Genomic DNA, 22,362 nt, shown 5'->3' on the forward strand with positions numbered 1-22,362 from the left:
GAGAGTAACCAGAAGTGCAAGATGGTAAGGCCCAAGGCTAGTCCTGTTGCAGGTAGTTCCAAGGGTGGAACGGGGATACAGGGGTATACTATGTGCATGACATCTGTGTGAGGGGAATCAGAGCTTACAGGCATAACAGCTCAGAGTCCAGTGGCAAAAGAGACCATGTCAACAGAGACCAGCTGCGACCAGAGCAACGTGCTGAACTGGGTAATTGACAGTGGAGCTTCACATCACCTGGTGCCATCTGGTGGTTTGCTGCAGAACTGCAAGGCTTTGAAATCTGGACACACAGTTTCTCTTGCAGATGGATCCAAACATGAACTAACCATGTCTGGCTCTCTGTATTGTTCTTTCTTACAGGAGGAGATTCAAGCTTACGTCGTTCCAGAGATGACTTGTTGTCTGTTTTCTGTTCCTGCTCTGGTTGCTGACGGTTTCAGAGTGTGTTTTGAAAATAACATGTGTTCAATTTCCAGGGGTGGGCGTCAACTGGTCAGTGTTGAATGCAAAGACAGGCTGTTTGTCCTAGAAACGCCTGCTGCAGGTAAAAGTCCCACTGAGTCAGCACAAGCACAGTGTGCCAACATCCCCATCCATGATGGGTGTCAGCATCTTTGGCACAGAAGATTAGCACACGTGAACTGGTGTTACGTGAAGAAGATCCCTGGGTGCGCTGAGGGGTGCAAAATGAAGGCATGTGACAAATACCTTGATTGCAGGGCCTGTAAAAAAGCCAAGGTAAAAATGTGCTCTTATCCTAGGTCTGACAGGGTAACCACCAAACCTTTTGAGCTAGTCCATGCAGACCTGTGCGGCCCTATGCTAGTAGCCAGTCTGGGCGGGGGCAAGTTCATTCTTTTGCTAGTGGATGATTTTTCACGAAATGGCTGGGTTTTCATACTGAAGCACAAGGGAGAAGCTGCAGCTCTGGTGAAAGACTGGATAACTGCGGCTGAGTTACAGTTCTTACTGCATGTTAAGATCTTTCAATCAGATCACGGTGGAGAGTTCACCGGGTCTGCACTGAAGAGCTTCTTCCACCAGAAAAGGATATGTCACAGGTTGACTGTTCCGAATTCTCCCCAGGAGAATGGAATTGTGGAATGCTGGAACAGAACGCTGCAGGAGGCATTTGAGGTGCAGCTTTTTGTTTCAGGTTTGCCTCAGCGGTTTTGGGGAGAAGCATGGAAATCCGCAACATTAACTCTTAACCGCTCTTATTGTTCTGTTGTAGGGGACACACCCTATTTTCTACTGCACGGCAAGAAGCCCAAGGTGCATTTGTTCTGTGTACAGTGGTAGAATCATAGAATCATAGAATCATAGAATCATAGAATCATAGAATCATAGAGTTGGAAGAGACCACAAGGGCCATCGAGTCCAACCCCCTGCCAAGCAGGAAACACCATCAGAGCACTCCTGACATATGGTTGTCAAGCCTCTGCTTAAAGACCTCCAAAGAAGGAGACTCCACCACACTCCTTGGCAGCAAATTCCACTGTCGAACAGCTCTTACTGTCAGGAAGTTCTTCCTAATGTTTAGGTGGAATCTTCTTTCTTGTAGTTTGGATCCATTGCTCCGTGTCCGCTTCTCTGGAGCAGCAGAAAACAACCTTTCTCCCTCCTCTATGTGACATCCTTTTATATATTTGAACATGGCTATCATATCACCCCTTAACCTCCTCTTCTCCAGGCTAAACATGCCCAGCTCCCTTAGCCGTTCCTCATAAGGCATCATTTCCAGGCCTTTGACCATTTTGGTTGCCCTCCTCTGGACACGTTCCAGTTTGTCAGTGTCCTTCTTGAACTGTGGTGCCCAGAACTGGACACAGTACTCCAGGTGAGGTCTGACCAGAGCAGAATACAGTGGCACTATTACTTCCTTTGATCTAGATGCTATACTCCTATTGATGAGGCCCAGAATTGCATTGGCTTTTTTAGCTGCCGCGTCACATTGTTGGCTCATGTCAAGTTTGTGGTCAACCAAGACTCCTAGATCCTTTTCACATGTACTGCTCTCAAGCCAGGTGTCACCCATCTTGTATTTGTGCCTCTCATTTTTTTTGCCCAAGTGCAATACTTTACATTTCTCCCTGTGCCCCGCAAGATGAATGCCTCGCAAGACGGAAAACCCGCTAGACGAAAGGGTTTTCCGTTTTGGAGGTGCTTCGCAAAACGAATTTCCTATGGGCTTGCTTCGCAAGACGAAAATGTCTTGCGAGTTCCTGCAGGGTTTTTTCCTCCCCCCCTTTTCCCCAAGCCGCTAAGCCGCTTATCAGCTGATCCGCTAAGCCGCTAAGCCGCTTAACAGCTGATCTGCTAAGCCGCTAAGCCGCTTAACAGCTGATCCGCTAAGCCGCTAAGCCGCTTAATAGCTGTGCGGTAAGCCGCTTATCAGCTGATCCGCTAATCCGCTAAGCCGCTTATCAGCTGATCCGCTAATCCGCTAAGCCTCTTATCAGCTGATCCGCTAAGCCCACTAAGCCGCTAATAGCGCTAAGCCGCTAAGCCGCTAATGGGCTTGCTTTGGAAGACGAAAAAACCGCAAGACGAAGAGACTTGCGGAACGGATTCTTTTCATCTTGCGAGGCACCACTGTATTTGCCTGTGAGCCTTGGGTCCTTGTTCCAAAGGCCAAGCACAGAAAAGGTGGACCTAGGTCCCGAATGATGATCTTCTGTGGGTATAAGGCAGGAACCAAGGGGGGGAGGTTTGCCTATCCAGAAGGCAATCAGTCCAGGGTTCTATTCAGCAGGAGTGCTGAGTTCTCTGAGCAGAGTGGGTGGAAATGCATACATGGGAATCCCGATGTTCTTTCAGAGAGGCTGCTTGCCTCTGCTGATGAGGGAGAGCTAGAAACTGATCCTGCTGCTGAGGCACAGAGTCCAGACCCAGAGCAGGAACAGCCAAGGGCATCTCCTAAAGTTGTCAAGTTAGTGGAAAAGCGTGCGCCTTCCTCACCCACAAGTCCAGTTGAGAAGTTCAGGAGGCACAGAAAGGCAGAGGGGGAGTTCTCTGAAGCCAAGGACACCCTAGTGGGTTAGAGGGGGTACCTGAAGTTTTGCTGAGGCGTTCAACTCACGCCACTAAGGGTAAACCACCCTACAGGTTTGAGGTCACTAGTGTGTAGGTTGGTGTAGCTCACTGTGAACCTGAGAGTTATGAGGAAGTTCAGAAATTCCCTGAAGCAGAACCCAGGAAATGGCAAGAGGCAATGCAGAAGGAGATGAACTCAATGGAGTCTCGAGGTGCGTTCTCCATCACGACACTGCCAGCAGGTAAACAGGCTGTGAGCAGCTTTTGGGTTTACCATCTTAAACCCACAGCAACTGGAGAACCACAGTACAAGGCTAGGCTGGTAGCCAGAGGCTGCATTACACTGAGGTGTATGCTCCTACTGCCCGGAGTAAAACTCTGCACATGCTCTTAGCCAATGCTGCACAGAGAGGTCATCAAGTGCATCACTTTGATGTGGATGTAGTCTACTTAACTCAGACCTCCAAGAGGATCTGTACATGCTTCCTCCTCCAGGGTTAGAGGGCAATAGGCCAGATGCAATGTGGAAACTTCACAAGTCCATTTACGGACTGAAACAGGTGGCCAGGAACTGCAACTTGTGTCTGAATGAAGCCTTAGAGAGTTTAGGTTTCAAGAGGAGTCTTGCTGACAGCTGCCTGTACCTGAAAGGGTCAGGAGAGTCACAAGAACTGGTCTTGATCTTTGTGGATGATATAGTTTATGTGGCAAGGACAGAGAAGCAGGTTCAAGGCTTTGCCACAAGGCTTGGAAAAGGGTTGCAACTCAAGAACCTAGGTTCAGTGAAAGTTTACCTCGGAGTCCAGATAGAGCGGTCTGAAGATGGAAGCTTCTTGCTCAGTCAAAAAGGCAAGATTGAGCAGTTGCTTGAGAAGTTCAGAATGTCTGAATGTGCAAGGGTCAGAACACCCATGGAGACAAGCTACGTGGAAACCTCAAACTGGGGGTGTTAAAGGGAAAGGGACATGCCACCTAACTCCTCGAAATACAATTGTCTTCCGCATTTCCACTACATACCACAATTTAAGAAGGATGTTGACAAGCTGGAACGTGTCCACCGGAGAATGACCAGGATGATCAGGGGCCTGGAAATGGTTATGAAGAATAGTTAAGGCAGTGATGGCCAAACTCAGCCCTCCGGATGTTTTGGGACTACAACTCCCATCGCCCCTACTAACAGGACCAGTGGTCAGGGATGATGGGAACTGTAGTCCCAAAACAGCTGGAGGGCCAAGTTTGGCCATCACTGCGTTAAGGGAACTGGGCATGTTTAGCCTGGAGAAGAGGAGAGCCATAGGAGAAATCTGAAGGGCTGTCACAAGGAAGATGGAGCAAGCTTGTTTTCTCCTGTTCTGGAGGGCAGGACTCGGATTCAAATTGCAAGAATGGAAATTCCGACTAAACATCAGGAAGAACGTTCTGACAGTAAGAGCTGCTCAGCAGTGGAACTGTCTCCCTCTGGAGGTGGTGGACTCTCCTCCTTCCTTGGAGGTTTTTAAGCAGAGGTTGGATGGCCATCTGTCATGGATGCTCTAGTTGAGATTCCTGCATTGCGGGGGGTTGGACTAGATGACCCCTGGGGTCCCTTCCAACTCTACAATTTTATGATTCTATGTTTCTATACTTGGTGGGTAGGGCTGCTAGTTTTTATGCATCTTCTCCATGATTACTTAGGGGTTTCCCATTATTTCTCTGCATCCACTAGTAGTAGCAGGACTGTTTATAGTCAAATTAAAAACATAAGAAGAGTGCTGGATTAGGCCAATGGCCCATCTAGTCTAAGGTTACCAGACGTCCCCGTTTCCCGGAGACAGTCCCTGGATTTACAAATCAGTCCCCGTACAAAATCCATTGAAGTCCCTGGATTCCTTGAAAAAAATCTGGTAACCTTAATCTACCCCAGCATCCTGTTCTCAGAGGGGCCAAGCAGATGCCCCAGTGGGAAGCCCGTGAGCAGGATCCGAGCACAAGAGCCCTCTCCCCTCCTGTCGTTTCTACCAGCTGGGATTCAGAAACATTAATGCCTCTGACCGTTGAGCCTGAGCACAGCCATCCTGGCTGCTAACACTCTCCTCCGCGAATCTGTCCAATTCCCTTTTAAAGCCAACTATGTTGGTGACCTTCACGGCCTCCGGTGTTATACCATTGGGGGAGTGGTGCAGAAAAAACAACTTACTCCTTAACTTAAAGAAAAATTAGATTATTGTGGACTTTAGGAAATGTAAATTGAATATTCAGCCACTCATTATTGAGGGGAAGTGTGTGGAACAGGTCTCGGTGTTTCGATTTCTGGGAATGGAGTTGAGAGATGATGCAACCTGTGGAGAAAACAGCAAAGACCTGATGAAGAGAGCACTGCAGAGGTTATATTTTCTGAGAATCCTCCGGGAAAACAATCTCTCAAAGGACCTGTCGATGGCATTTTACCATTGTACCGTTGAGAGTGTATTATGGTCAGTGTGTGTGGTTTGGGAGCTGCACGGTCAGGGGAAAAACAATGCTGTCCAGGGTTGTGAAGACTGCGGAGAGAATAACTGGGTGCACTCTTCCCACCTTGGATCAAATCTACACTTCCAGGTGTCATAAGAAAGCTGCAGGGATAGCGCAGGAAAGTGCACACCCTGGAAAGGATCTCTTTCAGCTTCTGCCTTCTGGAAGAAGGTCCAGGGTTATAAAGACTAGGACTAGCCGCCTGAGAAACAGTTTCTATCCAAATGTGATTTTGGTTTTAAACGCAGTGTAAGGTAGTCTCTGTGGGAGTATATTGTATTTAAAAATGGGGCATCAGAGTTTTTAGGGGGCTAACCAGGTTGGGATAGTTGGAATAGCAGGCTTGCTGGTTTTTGAATGTCTTATGTAGATTTTTTCAATTTCGTTGTTCTGTATGGGACAATGACAATAAAGATTATTGCACTGTATTGTATCATAATATAAGCCTCATTTCCCCCCCAAATTCCGAACATGAAAAGTTAAAGTGCGGCTTATATTTGCGACCTTACTGTATGAAGCCAGGAGCATGGGGGAAACAGCGCCAGGAGCGTGGCAAAACGGCGCCCAACCTGTGCGTAGGCCCCCGTCTGGAAAGGGAGAGAAAGGAAGGGGAAAGGCAGCCAGCAACGCAGCATCGCTCCCCCCCCCCCCGCACGCCCAGTATGCAGCCAGGAACAGCGAGGAAGAGAGCAAATAATATTCAGGTATTTTTTTTCCTCCCCACCCCCTCCAATTTTCAAGGTGCGGCTTATATTCAGGTGCGGCTTATATTCGGGCCAATACGGTATGTGTTTTGTTTGTGGTGATGTAATTTCTCTCCACCCCAAAAACATTACGAGTCCTCTAGTATCCCCATGGACAATTTGAAGGAGACAGAGGCCGACGTGTAGGAGAATCGCTTTATTAATGTCTCGACACAGAGAAGAGCAAGTCTGGTTCACGAGCGATCTCGAAAGCTGTGACGGCTGGGCAGGCAGGTGGACTTGGGCAACTGTGGAAGACAAGGACCTACAACTTGGTCCCATTCTCCAAAGCGCTGAAATTGCCGAAGCCCATTCCTACAGCGGGAGTTTGCAGATGTAGTAATTCTCAGTATCGCATTGAGTATCATTCCAGTCCAACAATTCTAGAAAGACGAGGAAGAAGAAACATCAGTTGGAGGAAACAGTGTTTCTGAACAACATCTGCTGGAAGCCAGAGGAAGAGAGAGGACTCAGAGTCCTACTTGTGGGTTTGCAATTGCAATTGCTCTAGGAAGCATTTTTTTAAAGGGAACCTAGTATTACTCATAGGGACGTGGGTGGCGCTGTGGGTAAAAGCCTCAGCACCTAGGGCTTGCCGATCGAAAGGTCGGCGGTTCGAATCCCCGTGGCGGGGTGCGCTCCCGTTGCTCGGTCCCAGCGCCTGCCAACCTAGCAGTTCGAAAGCACCCCCGGGTGCAGGTAGATAAATAGGGACCGCTTACTGGCAGGAAGGTAAACGGCGTTTCCGTGTGCGGCTCTGGCTCGCCAGATGCAGCTTTGTCACGCTGGCCACGTGACCCGGAAGTGTCTCCGGACAGTGCTGGCCCTCGGCCTCTTAAGTGAGATGGGCGCACAATCCTAGAGTCTGTCAAGACTGGCCCGTACGGGCAGGGGTACCTTTACCTTTACCTAGTATTACTCATGCTAGCCAGTTTCATCCAGTATAGGGCTAGAGCTTCATGCACACTGGTTTGTAAGGAGAAGGGTCTTCTCGGTGGTGGCGCCCGCCCTATGGAATGCCCTCCCATCAGATGTCAAGGAAATAAACAACTATCTGACATTTAGAAGACATCTGAAGGCAGCCCTGTTTAGGGACGTTTTTAATGACTGATAGTTTAATGCAGGTTTCCTCAACCTCGGCCCTCCAGATGTTTTGGACTACAATTCCCAACATCCCTCACCACTGGTCCTGCTAGCTAGGGATCATGGGAGTTGTAGGCCAAAAACAACTGGAGGGCTGAGGTTGAGGGAGACTGTTTTAATGTATTTTTAATCTTTGGTTGGCAGCCGCCCAGAGTGGCTTGGGAAACCCAGCCAGATGAGCAGGGTATAAATAATAAATAATAAGTTAAGATTATGATTATTAGCCCTGTTTCAGCTCTTAAAAAGGGGGCGGGTGTAGCTTTGGAGACAAACAGCAGTGATTTCAGGAAGGCGTTCTGACAGGAGGAGATTCCTATATCCCCAGATCTCTGCACCGTACAATAATTGTGGCACTATCTTCTTTAGAAATACCTCAACTGTGGGAGCTACTAAGCCCCCCCCCCGTCCTGAACTCTGGAAAACCGTAATAAAGAGTAGATAGAGAGAGAGGATTTCAATTTAGCTGCGATTATGTGTGACTTCCAGGACAGTTTTGAATTAAAACCCAAGCTCAGGTACTTATAATAGCATTGTTGTTCAATAGGTTTACAGTGGCACCTCCGGTTGGGAGCTTAATTCGTTCTGGAGGTCCATTCTTATCCTGAAACTGTTCTTAACATGAGGCGCCATTAGCGAAAGGGCGCCTCTCGCTGCACGCAGGCCTCCAGTGCGCGATTTCCGCTCGCATCCCAGGGCAAGGTTTTCATCCGGGAGTAACTTCTTCCGGGTTAGCGCAGCTCGTAATCCGACGCGTACGCAACCAGAAGCGTTCATATCTAGAGGTATCTGTGAGGTTTTCTCCTCTTCCCCAAATCCCCACTTTAGGTTTAGAATGGTTGACTGTCAACGGCTCTTTTGTGCAAAAGACATTCAACTTCCCCCAAAGTCTTCACATCCCAAGTAAGGTAGCAGAAATCAAAACAGTACCGTCGGCATACAAAAGAACTGCGAGTTTGACATCCTTAACAGAAACAGGAAAATATTGTAGACCTCTTAGTTCTTGAACAATATCATTTATATCAAAATTGGGCGGAAAGGGTGCTAGGAGACATCCCTGTCGGACTCCCCTGTCCTTGTGGATTTGACTAGATAGGCCATTGGCATGACCCAACCGCATTTTCTTATGTTCATATGTACTGGAATTTTCCTCCATAGGGTCGCTGCTTCTATTCTAGTAACCAAGAACCTTTCACTTATCTTTAAGGAAACTTTAATCTTTGTTTCATACAAACCTCATGGTGTCCCTTCCAGTGGTGTCCAAACCTTTTTCAAAGAGGGCCAGATTTGATGAAGTGAAGGGCCGTGAGGGCCGACCAAAGGGCCAACCAAAGTTATTGACCTTTTTTTAAAACGATTTTATCCCAAAGGTTTTTTTAAAGATTGATGTTGTTGAGTTTTCTTAGGGTTGAAATTCTTGAGCATTTTTTAGGATGGAAGTTGTTGAGGTTTTTTTAAGATTTTACACCAGGAAACAAACCGCCACAGCGGCCGGATTAAACTGACCAGCGGGCTGAATTAGGTCCCCAACACGGACTTTGGACATGCCTGTGAGTTGTTCTAGAGGAGAGAGAAAACATCTGAGAAACCCTGGTTGCCATATATCTGGGAAACCCAGGACATGTCCTCTTTTTGGGGGGACACATGCCCATCCGGGCAGATTTTCCCATTTTATTTTATTTATTTTTTTCAAATGATATTTATTCAAAGTTTCATCAATACATATAAAAACCCCCAACCCTAACCCAAAAAGGAAAACAGAAAAAATAAAAAGAAAAAAGAAAGAAAAAATTACAAATCTCAAGTTACAGTTTTTCATTTCCTTAATTCTTGAACCTCCTCACACCTCCCTTTTAGTATTCTAGTTTAGTTCGTTATTTCAGCAAATTCTTCCCATATTTCTCAATTTTATTTTAAATAATTAATCTTCACACCCTATCTTATTTATCAATCAACATAACCTTTCCCTCTTTTAATATAATCTATTATTCAATTTACCTTACTCTCTTTAACCTTATCTTATCTTAAAAATCTTAAAATTTCAAAATCACATCACATTCATGCATTTCTCCTTAAAATCATTTCTACTAAAGCCAATTTAGTTCCTTTCCAGCATAATCCCTCAAATTTCAATAATATTACACTGATTCCAAAATTAACACAAGAATTTCCCTTCATATCTCTGATTTTCATCCAGCGTCCCTTCTTCCTGGTTTCAGGTCATATCAGTCCTTTCTATCCATTACATAGTCCATCAATCTGGTGTTCTAATGTCCGAGGCCCTTAAATCTCTTCTAGGCCCCTTCTGCAAATTTTTTTGTTCTTGTTTGTGCTTACGCAGTTCTTTGTCTATTGTTAGTTTCTGAGGGAGTGGGTCTCCGGAGGGTTCCATCCAGCAATGATTTCCATTTTCCTTCATCCGATTGTCCCCTTCCCCCCAGTCCTACTCCCAATCTTCATCTTTGTAATCCAAAAAGTATTTGTCCAGATTGTTGTTCACCTGTTTCACAGTCCCACTAGAGTAAAAAGCTTCCTTGACTTAAAATACTTCCCAGCACTCTCCAAGTTCAATCTTCCAACACAGTAGCTTTTGTTCCTGCAGAACTTTGGATCTTTCCATTTGTGTTGTATAGGGAATAGCTACTACCTCTTCCTTCTCCATCTGCCCTTGGACTTGCCTTGTCAAACCAGATTCCTGAGTTGATCGCTGTGTAGCTTCTTTATCCTTGTTCCCTGTTAAATCATATTCACTGGCCACAGCACTCATGAAGTCCAATTCTTCATTCATCAGGCTCTTTTTCTCGTACAGCTGCTCCAGCAAAGCATTAGTCCTGCCAAGGGCAGACACCAAACCTTCCTGCCAACACATTTCTGTTCAAGAACAAGGTCAAACGGCTGTTGCCACGGTCCAAATCTCACATATGTAAGCTGCAACCGCAAACTGACAGGCTCCCTCTAGGGGACACAATTTCTATTTGTATCCATTTTTAAAGAAAGTATCGAACAAAGAAAATTACTTTCGATTTCAAGTCCTTTCGATTTCAAATACTTTGTTTCTTTAAAGGGCAAAAATGCAGAAGGTAGCGTTGAAGTTAGTTTGTTTCTTTTTTATTTTTTTCTATCTGTCAAAGTACTCCACTTTCAATCAATGAACGTCTCAAACAGTTTCTGTCCCGACACCCCGTCCCCAGGTTTGGGACGGTGGAAACTTATATTCCTTTTCTCACTTCCTGCAGGATTAAACAGTCAAATCCCCCCCCTTTTCTCCTGCTTCCAAGGGGGTTTTGTTGGTTATGGGTGCAGGAAATTTCCAACTTTAAAAGAACTTTTTAGGCTATTAGGTTGCAAGATCATTGCTTCAATCTGTATACAAGAACGGGAGGCGGACTTCCTGTTTACACCTTCCCGCTTCGTGCCTAATTCATAAATTTGCAGATTTCTTAATCCGATTCTCTGTTTATACTCACGGGTACTTGATTTAAAGTCCAAATGTCATCAGGAAAAAGTCAGCGCTCTCTGGCGATGGCTGTGCGGCTTCCCTCCATGGAAATAGCTATCGGTTCAATGCACCGCGCTGCTCACCCCACTTCACTCCGGAGCCCCAAAATGGGTTTCCTCGTGAGTAGGGGCAGAGCTCTTGGTGCTCTGCCGAACCCCACGTTCCCAGGCTTCCTCCGCCTGGGATTTCTAGCGGGCCCCCGCCTTCACCGTGGCGGGAAGACCCAATTTCCACGGAGCCCGTACCTCCGGTCTGAGGAACTCTGCCATTCGCGGATGGCGCTAACCCGGAAGTTCCAGATTTTTCCCATTTTAAAGGAAATGGGTTTTTTTGTTTGTTTCTTGGGGGGCGGGTTAGAGTTTTTTGGGGGGCCACACACATGCTTGGGAGGGCCCTGTGCCCCAGAAGTGGAAGCACCACAGGAGAGTGAGGCTGTTGCAGCAAATATCAGGTAGGAGCTGGGGTTCTTCCTCTGCTTGGGTCACCAGCAGCTTGGGCTTGGGCTGCCCTGCACGCCACTGCCCCTGCCAGCCCAAGCTGGCTGTTTTGGTGAAAGGCAGCCGGGGGGGGGGCTTGAATACTTTTCACCCAGTGACAGGAGAAAGGGTGAAGATTCCCCACCCCACAGAGGACAATATACTGCTGTCCTGCACTGAGGGTTCCAGGAGACAGAAGGAATCGGATGAAGACCACCTGCGGCAGATGTGGAGAAGCCTTGGACTGCAAGCCAGATTTGACCCGCCATTTGGCCCACAAGACAATGTTGGCCAAGCCATGTCCACCTCTACTAGCCCTGATGTACAACCCTGTCAAATGTTGGACCATGGAGGGGTGAGGTGAAGTGAGCATCTCATCACAAGTCTGAGCCAATTCCCCACCTCTGACCAAAGGGCCCCATCTAATAATAATAGTAATAATAATAATAATAATAATAATAATAATAATAATAATAATACAGTGGTACCTTGGTTTAAGAACAGTCTGGTTTAAGAACGATTCCGTTTACAAACTGTGCAAAACCGGGTTTGGTTGAAGAATGGACTTCTGGAACGGATTAAGTTCATAAACCGAGGTACCACTGTAATATATTTATATGCCACTCATCTGACTGGGTTGCCCCAGCCATTCTGGGTGGCTTCCAACAAATTAAACCCATTAAGCACAATCTTTACAACTTGTGGAAACCCCCCTCCTCACCTTCACCATACATCTCGACACAGTTTTGGTTATTTCCGCAGTTGGAGGGTTGTCCAGGTCCCCAAGTCATGTAGTCGAACGCGGCATTATCGGTCCATTCCCAGTGTACATTCTGTAAAGGTAAAGGGACCTCTGACCATTAGGTTCAGTCATGGCCGACTCTGGGGTTGTGGCGCTCATCTCACTTTACTGGCCAAGGCAGGCGGCGTACAGCTTGCGGGTCATGTGGCCAGCATGACTAAGCTGCTTCTGGCGAACCAGAGCAGCGCACGGGAACGCCGTTTACCTTCCCGCCGGAGGTACCTATTTATCTACTTCCACTTTGAGGTGCTTTCGAAGTGCTAGGTTGGCAGGAGCAGGGACTGAGCAATGGGAGCTCACCCCGTCGTGGGCATTCGAACCGCTGACCTTCCGATCAGCAAGCCCTAGGCTCTGTGGTTTGACCCACAGCACCACAGCAAAAAGAGTTGGGGTCTTGACTGAGGAAGGGATGTCCCAACGTGAGGTCAGTCTCCCTTCTGCAGTAAGCGGCTCATGAAAATACAGTGTCTGGTTTTCAGCTGGAGGGATGGGAACAAATCCCAAGGAAGATGAGGCGGTTGGACCTCTCAGACTTGTAGTGGATGGGGGAGATCTAGGAAGGACCAGCTGTTCCCAATCACCCTTCCTACGCCTCTGCCCCCACCCTTCAGCTCTTCTCCCCAGTGTGATTCTACAGCAAGGCTGTCAATGAATATTTTTTTTCACCTGGTGGGATCAAATCCCAAGGACTTGTACTGCTTGGGGGAGATCTAGCCAGGATCAGCTCTTCCCCATCACCCAGCACAAGAAATGCACCTGCTACATCCCTCTACTCTGCAGAAGTGTTAAAGGTGGAAAAGATGGTATGTCCTCCTTTCCAACTGGATAGTCAAATACAGTGGTATCTCGGGTTACATACGCTTCAGGTTACAGACTCCGCTAACCCAGAAATAGTACCTCGGGTTAAGAACTTTGCTTCAGGTTGAGAACAGAAATCGTGCTCCTGCGGCGCGGCAGCAGTAGGAGGCCCCATTAGCTAAAGTGGTGCTTCAGGTTAAGAACGGACCTCTGGAATGAATTAAGTGCTTAACCCGAGGTACCACTGTATTGCTCCAAGGCTAAGGGGCATATCAACTTTGCTGATTTAAAACCTTATTAAAGTAACATTGCGAGAGTTCTAAATGGGACCTGTGTTGCATCCTGGGGATGCAGGCAGATGGCTACTCTTTGAATTAAGAGCTTCACCAGAGCCCCAGATCCTCCCTTACAGAGATGGGAATATCTGCCCTTCACTTCCCTGCAGGGAGCTCTCGTCTTCTGGACTGCTCCTCTGTGCCCTTGCCGGCTGCTGTTCCTACTGAGAGGCAAATGAAAAAGAGAGTTTGCCCACTTTACTTACCTTCCGGGCCTTTTTCTTTCTGAACAGTCCAATCCAGACAGGGCCTTTGATCTCATATGACCCTGTTATCGCAGAGGCTATACGTCTGTGCTCTTCCTCGCTAAGGATGGAGGCCAGGTGGCTTTTTTGCCCAAACATTTGGCAGTCCGCCTGGTAGAGAAAAAGAATAAGGGGTTTTACCCTGGAGGTGAGCGTAAGCTGCTTATTTGCATCGAGCGGCTCCTGTAAGATTTCCCATGCAGGATTGTGCAAGGACCACAGCACAGCTGTAAGATTTTTGTGTAGATCACCGTGACCTCACAACCATGGATGGATCTGCAGTACCAGGTGCCAGGGATACACAAAGCAGTGTGATCAATACAGTGATCGGTTCTGCTTCTCTCAAAGAAGGCACCCCAATTTCTCATTTTTCCAACGTTAAGTTTAGCCCCATCAGATGTCCACATCATTTTGCGACTGATTGATTGATTTATTGATTAAAAACGAATTCCTCATGGAAATTCATCGATAAGACTTTCCACTTAGATACACATTTTTGCAAGCAATTTCCCCTAACATGATTCAAGTTTGCACATTTCCCCCCACTAATATCTTCTTTGTGTACTGTGCAGCCACCTTTGTGGACATCATTTGGATGGAGAACTTCATGTGTTGGCAACTTCAAGGCTGGATTGCTGCAATGTGCTCTATGTGGGGCTACCCTTGCGCTTGGTCCAGAGGAATATCAATGGAGGAAGCATATAATCCTGTCCACACACATGTCTATCCTCATTCAGGCAGGAATTGAAGAAATAAAGATGGATTTGATGTGCTTGCCTTTCTGTGGCATCCATGGCACACAGTAGGATCGATTCAGTGGGCTTCTGATTTTGCTGCACTCGTTAAAGCACACTTAAGACAGTCATGGCTGCCTGCAGAGAACCCTGGGAAATGTAGTTTGTTAAGAGTGCTGATGTCACGGAGCTCCAATTCCCAGCATCCTTATCAAACCACAGTTCCCAGGATTATCTAGAATTGTCAATATGATAAAGGAGTGTTTTAAATGTGGTGCGGATGTGAGCCTTATCTTCCGATTCAGAAGGAAAATAATCAACTGGTATCTACTCTTCATTGAGAAACCAGTTTTATATATTCCTTTTGTTATGTACTGAGTTGAATAGGATTCAGAATGAGGCAATCGGATTGGTCCTAGAACAATAGGATTCAGAATGCAGCAGTCTGACTGGTTCTAGAACAATAAGATCCAGAATGCAGCAGTCTGATTGGTCCACAGGAGCCACCCAATCCAGCTCCAGGTGGAAGTGAATCCGCAACCTGATTGCCCTACAGGAGAATCCCAGAATTAGCCAATCACGTGGGGCCCATTGTGTAAATAATGTCTATAAAGCAGACATTTCGGGGGAACTCCCATTCCTCACTACTATAAGCCAAATAAAGAGCATGAAATCCACAATCGACTCCAAGTATCTTTCACCTTTATAGCAGCAGCATCATCTTCCTTTCATTTTTTTTTTAACCTGCCATGTGACATATGCAGGGATAACTTTGAATCCCAAGACTATGCTTCATTTGCTGTGAGTTGCTTGCCAGGGAGGAGAGGAAGGGTGGATGGGTGTTTGACATTTGACCGGAAACATGGTGTCTGGAGGAATTTGTTACACAGGGCTTCCAAGAATCTCTCCTTACCTCCGCATCATACCAATTCCGTGCAATTTGCCTATATAAATAACAATTCCTCTGAAAGTTGATCCAGTCCTGGGGGCAGCTAAGTGCTTCTGTGCCTGTCGGAGGAGAGGGAACACAATGTCAAGGTTGTGGAGGAGGTGGCTGGGTCAGAATCTGGACTATTTGCAGGAAGTGGAGAGGGGCCTCACCCAGGACCTAGGGGTGAGACCTGAAAGGCTGTGTGGCCGGCACAATTTCAAAGATGCTGAGGACCTGTGGGAAGGGGGATCTAATATCTGCTATGATTGAGAAGCAAGGATTTGAGCAAAATGGCACTTAGGGAAGAAGATGCAGGAGAGAGGTGGATGCAGCACCCACGGGAGGTAAGCTGGGTGAGGGGAAAGATAAAAAAACCTTTCCCATATAGAATCATAGAATCCTAGAGTTGGAATAGACCACAAGGGCCATCGAGTCCAACCCCCTGCCAAGCAGGAAACACCATCAGAGCACTCCTGACATATGGTTGTCAAGCCTCTGCTTAAAGACCTCCAAAGAAGGAGACTCCACCACACTCCTTGGCAGCAAATTCCACTGTCAAACAGCTCTTACTGTCAGGAAGTTCTTCCTAATGTTTAGGTGGAATCTTCTTTCTTGTAGTTTGGATCCATTGCTCCGTGTCCGCTTCTCTGGAGCAGCAGAAAACAACCTTTCTCCCTCCACTATATGACATCCTTTTATATATTTGAATATGGCTATCATATCACTCCTTAACCTCCTCTTCTCCAGGCTAAACATGCCCAGCTCCCTTAGCCGTTCCTCATAAGGCATCGTTTCCAGGCCTTTGACCATTTTGGTTGCCCTCCTCTGGACACGTTCCAGTTTGTCAGTGTCCTTCTTGAACTGTGGTGCCCAGAACTGGACACAGTACTCCAGGTGAGGTCTGACCAGAGCAGAATACAGTGGCACTATTACTTCCCTTGATCTAGATGCTATCCTCCTATTGATGCAGCCCAGAATTGCATTGGCTTTTTTAGCTGCCGCGTCACACTGTTGGCTCATGTCAAGTTTGTGGTCAACCAAGACTCCTAGATCCTTTTCACATGTACTGCTCTCAAGCCAGGTGTCCCCCATCTTGTATTTGTGCCTCTCATTTTTTTTTGCCCAAGTGCAATACTTTACATTTCTCCCTGTTAAAGTTCATCTTGTTTGTTTTGGCCCAGTTCTCTAATCTGTCAAGGTCGTTTTGAAGTGTGATCCTGTCCTCTGGGGTGTTAGCCACCCCTCCCAGTTTGGTGTCACCTGCAAATTTGATCAGGATGCCCTTGAGTCCATCATCCAAGTCGTTGATAAAGATGTTGAATAAGACCGGGCCCAAGACAGAACCCTGTGGCACCCCACTAGTCACTCTTCTCCAGGATGAAGAGGAACCATTGATGAGCACCCTTTGGGTTCGGTCAGTCAGCCAGTTACAAATCCACTGAGTGGTAGCATAGTCAAGACCGCATTTTACCAGCTTCTTTACAAGAATATCATGGGGCACCTTGTCAAATGCCTTGCTGAAATCAAGGTAGACTACATCCACTGCGTTCCCTTCATCTACCAGGCTTGTAATTCTGTCAAAAAACGAGATCAGGTTAGTCTGACATGACTTATTTTTCAGAAATCCATGCTGACTATTGGTGATCACAGGATTCCTTTCTAGGTGCTCACAGACTGTTTGCTTAATGATCTGCTCCAGAATCTTCCCTGGTATTGATGTCAGACTGACTGGGTGATAATTATTTGGGTCCTCTCTTTCCCCCCTTTTGAAAATAGGGACAACATTTGCCCTCCTCCAGTCTGCCGGGACTTTGCCTGTTCTCAAGGAATTCTCAAAGATGACTGCCAGTGGTTCTGAGATCACATCTGCCAGTTCTTTTAATACTCTTGGATGCAGTTCATCTGGCCCTGGAGACTTGAATACATCTAAACTAGCCAAGTATTCTTGTACTATCTCCTTAGTTATTCTGGGCTGTGTTTCCTCTGCTGAATCATTTGCTCCAAATTCTTCAGGTCGGTCATTGTTTTCTTTATCGGAGAAGACTGAGGCAAAGAAGGCATTGAGGAGTTCAGCCCTTTCTGTGTCCCCTGTTCGCATTTCATCATCTTCTCCTCATCTTCAATTTCCTGCCCAGAGCCTCGTAGTCTCTTTTGATCTTCTGGAGACTATTGCTTGCAGTGTCATTGGTTCCCACATGAACCAAGAGGAATGGGTATTTGTCAGTTGGTTTTATGATTCCTTGCAGTCGTTCAGTTACATCTTGGATCTTAGCCCCGGGGAGACAGCACACCTCCCGAGACATCTTGTCAGGCCCACAGATCGCTGCTTCTGTTCCCCTCAGTAGGGAATCCCCTATCACCACTACACACCTCCTCTTAGGTTTGGTCGGGGTTCTTCCGTGAGCTGTCTGTTCCAAGGTCGCCTGCACATTCCCTGAGGACTGACTTTGCTGCTCGTCTTCATATACCTGATTGACTGTAATGAGGGAGCGATCCTCAAATGGAGTCTGTTCTTCGTCTTCCATGCTAGGGGAGAGGACTTCAAAGCGATTGTGTATTTCTAAACAATCAGAGCGAACCCTGGGCCTCCTACTTCTTTGAGTCACGTTTCTCCATATATCTGGCACCTGTGTTGGTGAACTAGCCTCCTTCTCAGGGGTGTCCCCTGTCTCCTCCTTGGTGGAGACGGTGTTCTCTGTTGCTTCCAAGAATTGCTCCAGCTCTTTAATTCTTTGGAGCGTAGCTACACATTCCTCCAGTTGCTGGACTTTGTCTTCTAAGAGGGCAATCAACATACAATTGCTGCAGGTAAAGCTGCCTGCAACCTTTGGCAAGATGGCAAACATTGCGCAGGAACCGCAGGTGACTTCAGCTGTTCCCTCACCCTCCATCTTGAGAACGTGTCATTGGGGGTGGCTACAGTGGTCCTCCATCTTAAAAAGCGTGAAGACAGGACAAATAACCCCCCAAAAAAACCTAGGTCTCCCCCAACAAACGTTTGAGACTAGCTCCCCTAAATCTAAAAGATGGATCAAACTGCACACGCTGCCAGGTGCGTGCCACTGCCCTGCAAGCTCTGATAAGCTCCTCCCACAGCTAATCATCTGACTCAACAGAAACCCTGCCCCCTCTGACCTTTGCACAGGGAGAGCAGGTAATCTGCCACAAAGAAACCACACACAAGAAAACCCTTTTGCTCCTCCTTCAGCTGCTGCCCTGCAAGCTCTGATAAGCTCCTCCCACAGCTAATCACCTGACTCAACAGAAACCCTGCCCCCTCTGACCTTTGCACAGGGAGAGCAGCACACACACAAGAAACATGCACACAAGAAAACCCTTTTGCTCCTCCTTCAGCTGCTGCCCTGCAAGCTCTCCAGAAGAGTCCAGAAATTGTCCAGAAATGAAAATAAAGAGGGCATAGATTTTCTCTCTATTCCCACCCCCTCTGAAATTCAGTTAAGGATCTCTCCAAACAAATAGACAATAGGTTAAAGATAAGTTTGGTTCCACCGTTGATGAACTAAGGAGAAATTTTACAACTTAAGTCCTATGAGCTTAGGACAATAAAGCTTACATCAGTATGTTACGTTTGTCACAAAAACATATAATGCCCCCGTTTCGTCCTCTGATTGATGTTTGAAATCTATATTACTAGGATTTGCCTCATGAGCCATGCCTTTTCTCCTAATGGTTGCTATCTGCTTGGCTTCTCCCAGTCCAGGTTTGAGGAGCCCAGTTGGGATGTACCTTGCAGAAAGGAGCAGGCAATCAGGAAGCCCGAAATGGAGAGGTGGAAGAAAGTGGTGCGTCCCATTGGCACCTGAGAAGAGAGAAGAAAAGAAGAAGAGACTCCTGAGATCTGTGAAATGGGATCGTGCATTTTATAGAATCCTCTAGATCTGTCATCTGTTGATAGAAAGGTTACGGGTGACAGGCTAAAAGAAGAAGATACCTAATGGAGTTAATGGACAACAGGTCTTTAGCAGACGAAAGGCAGTCCTTGTTCGCACAACTCGTCATGAAAACCCTCTACTCCAAGATATAAGGAAGGCTACTGGCGCTGTGGGTTAAACCACAGAGCCTAGGACTTGCTGATCAGAAGGTCGGTGGTTCGAATCCCCGCAACGGGGTGAGCTCCCGTTGCTCGGTCCCTGCTCCTGCCAACCTAGCAGTTCAAAAGCAAGTCAAAGTGCAAGTAGATAAATAGGTGGGAAGGAAACTGCGTTTCTGTGCGCTGCTCTGGTTCGCCAGAAGCAGCTTAGTCATGCTGGCCACATGACCTGGAAGCTGTATGCCGGCTCCCTCAGCCAATAAAGCGAGATGAGCGCCGCAACCCCAGAGTCGGCCATGACAGGGCCTAATGGTCAGGGGTCCCTTTACCTTTACTTACTAACTGAGAAGCAGCTCCCCAGCTGTGAGAGATGGGATGGCAGCTGTTGGGAAGACCACCTGCTTATTATTAAGGCATGGAGAAAGTGGACAGGGACAGGTTTTTTCTCATCACATTGGAAGTCATGGGCATTAAATGGATCTGAATGTTGGAAGAGTCCGGACAGGGAAAAGAAAGAACTTTCTCATGCAGTTCATCATTAAACTATGGAATTCGCTCCTCCAATAGGATTAGACAAATTCACAGAGGCCAAGGCTTTTGATGGCTATTTACTCTGATGTTCTACCTCCCCTGTCTAACGCCACAGTATGGCATTGAGTACCGGTTGCCAGAAACAGCAGGAGGGAATGTGCTGAATAAATTCAGTTTAGGATTTTATTTTCATTTTTTTTTATATAAATTTTCCAAAAATTTAAAACAAACAAACAAATACACACACATCCTATTTATAATTAAACCAATCTTTGAAACATTATTAAGTGACTTGCTCAGATTCCCTTGGCTGAATTTCATTATATATCATTTTAACAGATTTACAAAATCAATTTTCTCAAAAAATTAACTTGATCACTTAACATCTTCCTCTCTTTCTAAATTAGCTTTAAACATCTTGAATCCTATCCTTACATATTTAAATCCTAAGCCTATCTAATGTTTGCAAGCTTTTCCAATTAAGTTAACTTAACATATTTAGCTAAATAGTCTTTAAATTTCATCCATTCTCAGTATAGGATTTATTGCACTCCACTACGCTTGCTTAGAAACAACACACTGTTGGAGGATGTATTAAGGAGGATGCTTCTTTGAAACATATGTTGACATCATGGGCAACACTCACACATTTTTGGAGAAAAAAACTAAGATGTATAAATACTACTTGGGGGGAGGGAAATAACATTATCAGATGATGATATTATTTTAAACTATATGCCAACTATATGGGGTTTGACAAAGGGTCACCGCAAATGGATTCTCCATGCCCTTATTTCTGCTAAAAGGCTGATTTTAATTCCTTGAAAAGATAATACCATGGCCGCCTTTGATCGATGGATAGAAGATATGACAGTTCTTGCAACATATGAATGGATTGCTTTTAGCTGCAGATTTTGTATGGATAAATACAACCATATGTGAAATCTATTAATAAAGCATATAATGTCTTGATAATAATTTTACATTTATTGGCTTAATTGTATTCCTTATATACATATATACTCTATTGTATTGTTTATGGTTATTTTATCTCCCCCCCCCCTTTCACATTATTCACTTTTCCTTTCTTTTATATTATTTTTTCACTGAACGCTTATAATAGAATATAAATATTAAAAATTGTATACATTTATTCTCATTATCATATCACATTCACCCCTGCTCTGAGATTGAAAATATTCAGTTAATAGAAGGTTAGAAAGGGAAAAAAAGGAAGAAATGATGATGATGATGATGATGATGATGATGATGATATAAAGTAAATTATGAAGAATTACAGACAAACAACAGGCCAAGGCATCACATTCATACCCTTCTGAGGGGCTTTCCAAAGGCATCTAAGTGGCTGTTGCTGGCTATTTCTATGAACCTTACTCACCTTGTGGCCTATTAGACTCTCTTTGTTTGGCAAGTCTGGAGAGATGGGAAGCTGGTCTCTTCTGCAATGGATATTATACAGTCCTGAAGCTCCCTTAGGCGAACTGGTGCAAGTGGTGTGTGCATGTGGCCCCGTCATCAGGAAGAACTACTGAACCCAAAAGCACATCTCGGCCATTTGGGAGTTTCATGGCTGAGCAGTGATCCATAAGGAATCACAGCAGTAGAACGATCAGGAAACTCTCTCCTTCAGTACAACAGTGGGAGATTATTGAGTCGAGTAGCACATCACAGCAAAAGTGGCGCCACTGCTCCCATCATCCTTGACCATTGGTCTTGCTGGTTGGGATTGATGGGAGTTTGTAGCCCACCAACATGCAGAGGGCAGCACCTTGGCTTGGTGTGATGAAAAGTGGTCTTCCCAGGAGAGCGGCTCTGCTGTTCTGCTAGGGAATTCAGAACCCTGGACAGCTCCCAGTGGACTCTTCCAGCATAGCTCGGTTTGGGGAGTCTTTTAAAACAGGCTGGCAGGCCTTGGCCTTCTGCTGGTCTCCCTCTTCTGGGAGAGCTGTTCACAGTGTTTGAAGTTCTGGTTGTCTGTCTGGCAATCTTCCTCTCCAAGATGGTGTACCTGATTCATGTCCCAGAATTTTTTTATCTCTGGGCACAACCACCACATGTGATAAAAAGTTCCTATTTAGTTTTTACACCTCCAACAATTATTGTTGTGAGATTTATTTATTTTAACCAACTTAACAGGGGTTAGATACCACCTGTATTTCATTTTCATGAAATATTCCCTTATTAAGTAGCAGGCTATAAATTTAACTGTTTTATCCAGAGCTCTTTCCATTTGTCCAATTCAATCATATAACCTAGGTCTTGGTCCCATTTTCTCATAACCTCTTTAATTTCCTCATTCCTCAACTTCCAGTTTATAAATTTTTGAAAGAGTCTTCTGGTTATTATATAGAATGTCCTCCAAATTTGATATTTTATTGTCAAAACCCTTCATTCCATTGTCTTTTTCAAAAATGGCATTTAATTGATGGATTTCTTCCAACTACAATTCTATGATTCTGTGAATTGGGCAGTGAGCAAAACGTGTTAAATAAATGATAACGTGATAAAATGTCAAAGAAAAACAAGA

The 22,362-nt window shown here is 45.9% G+C and overlaps 1 pseudogene; it reads right to left on the minus strand.

Moving 5' to 3' along the window:
* Positions 1 to 6,587: 6,587 nt before the first annotated feature.
* LOC144329107 (C-type lectin BpLec-like) lies at positions 6,588 to 21,421 on the minus strand (annotated as a pseudogene).
* Positions 21,422 to 22,362: the final 941 nt, after the last annotated feature.

This window comes from Podarcis muralis, chromosome 10, assembly GCF_964188315.1.
Source record: "Podarcis muralis chromosome 10, rPodMur119.hap1.1, whole genome shotgun sequence".
NCBI classification, from domain to species: domain Eukaryota; kingdom Metazoa; phylum Chordata; class Lepidosauria; order Squamata; family Lacertidae; genus Podarcis; species Podarcis muralis.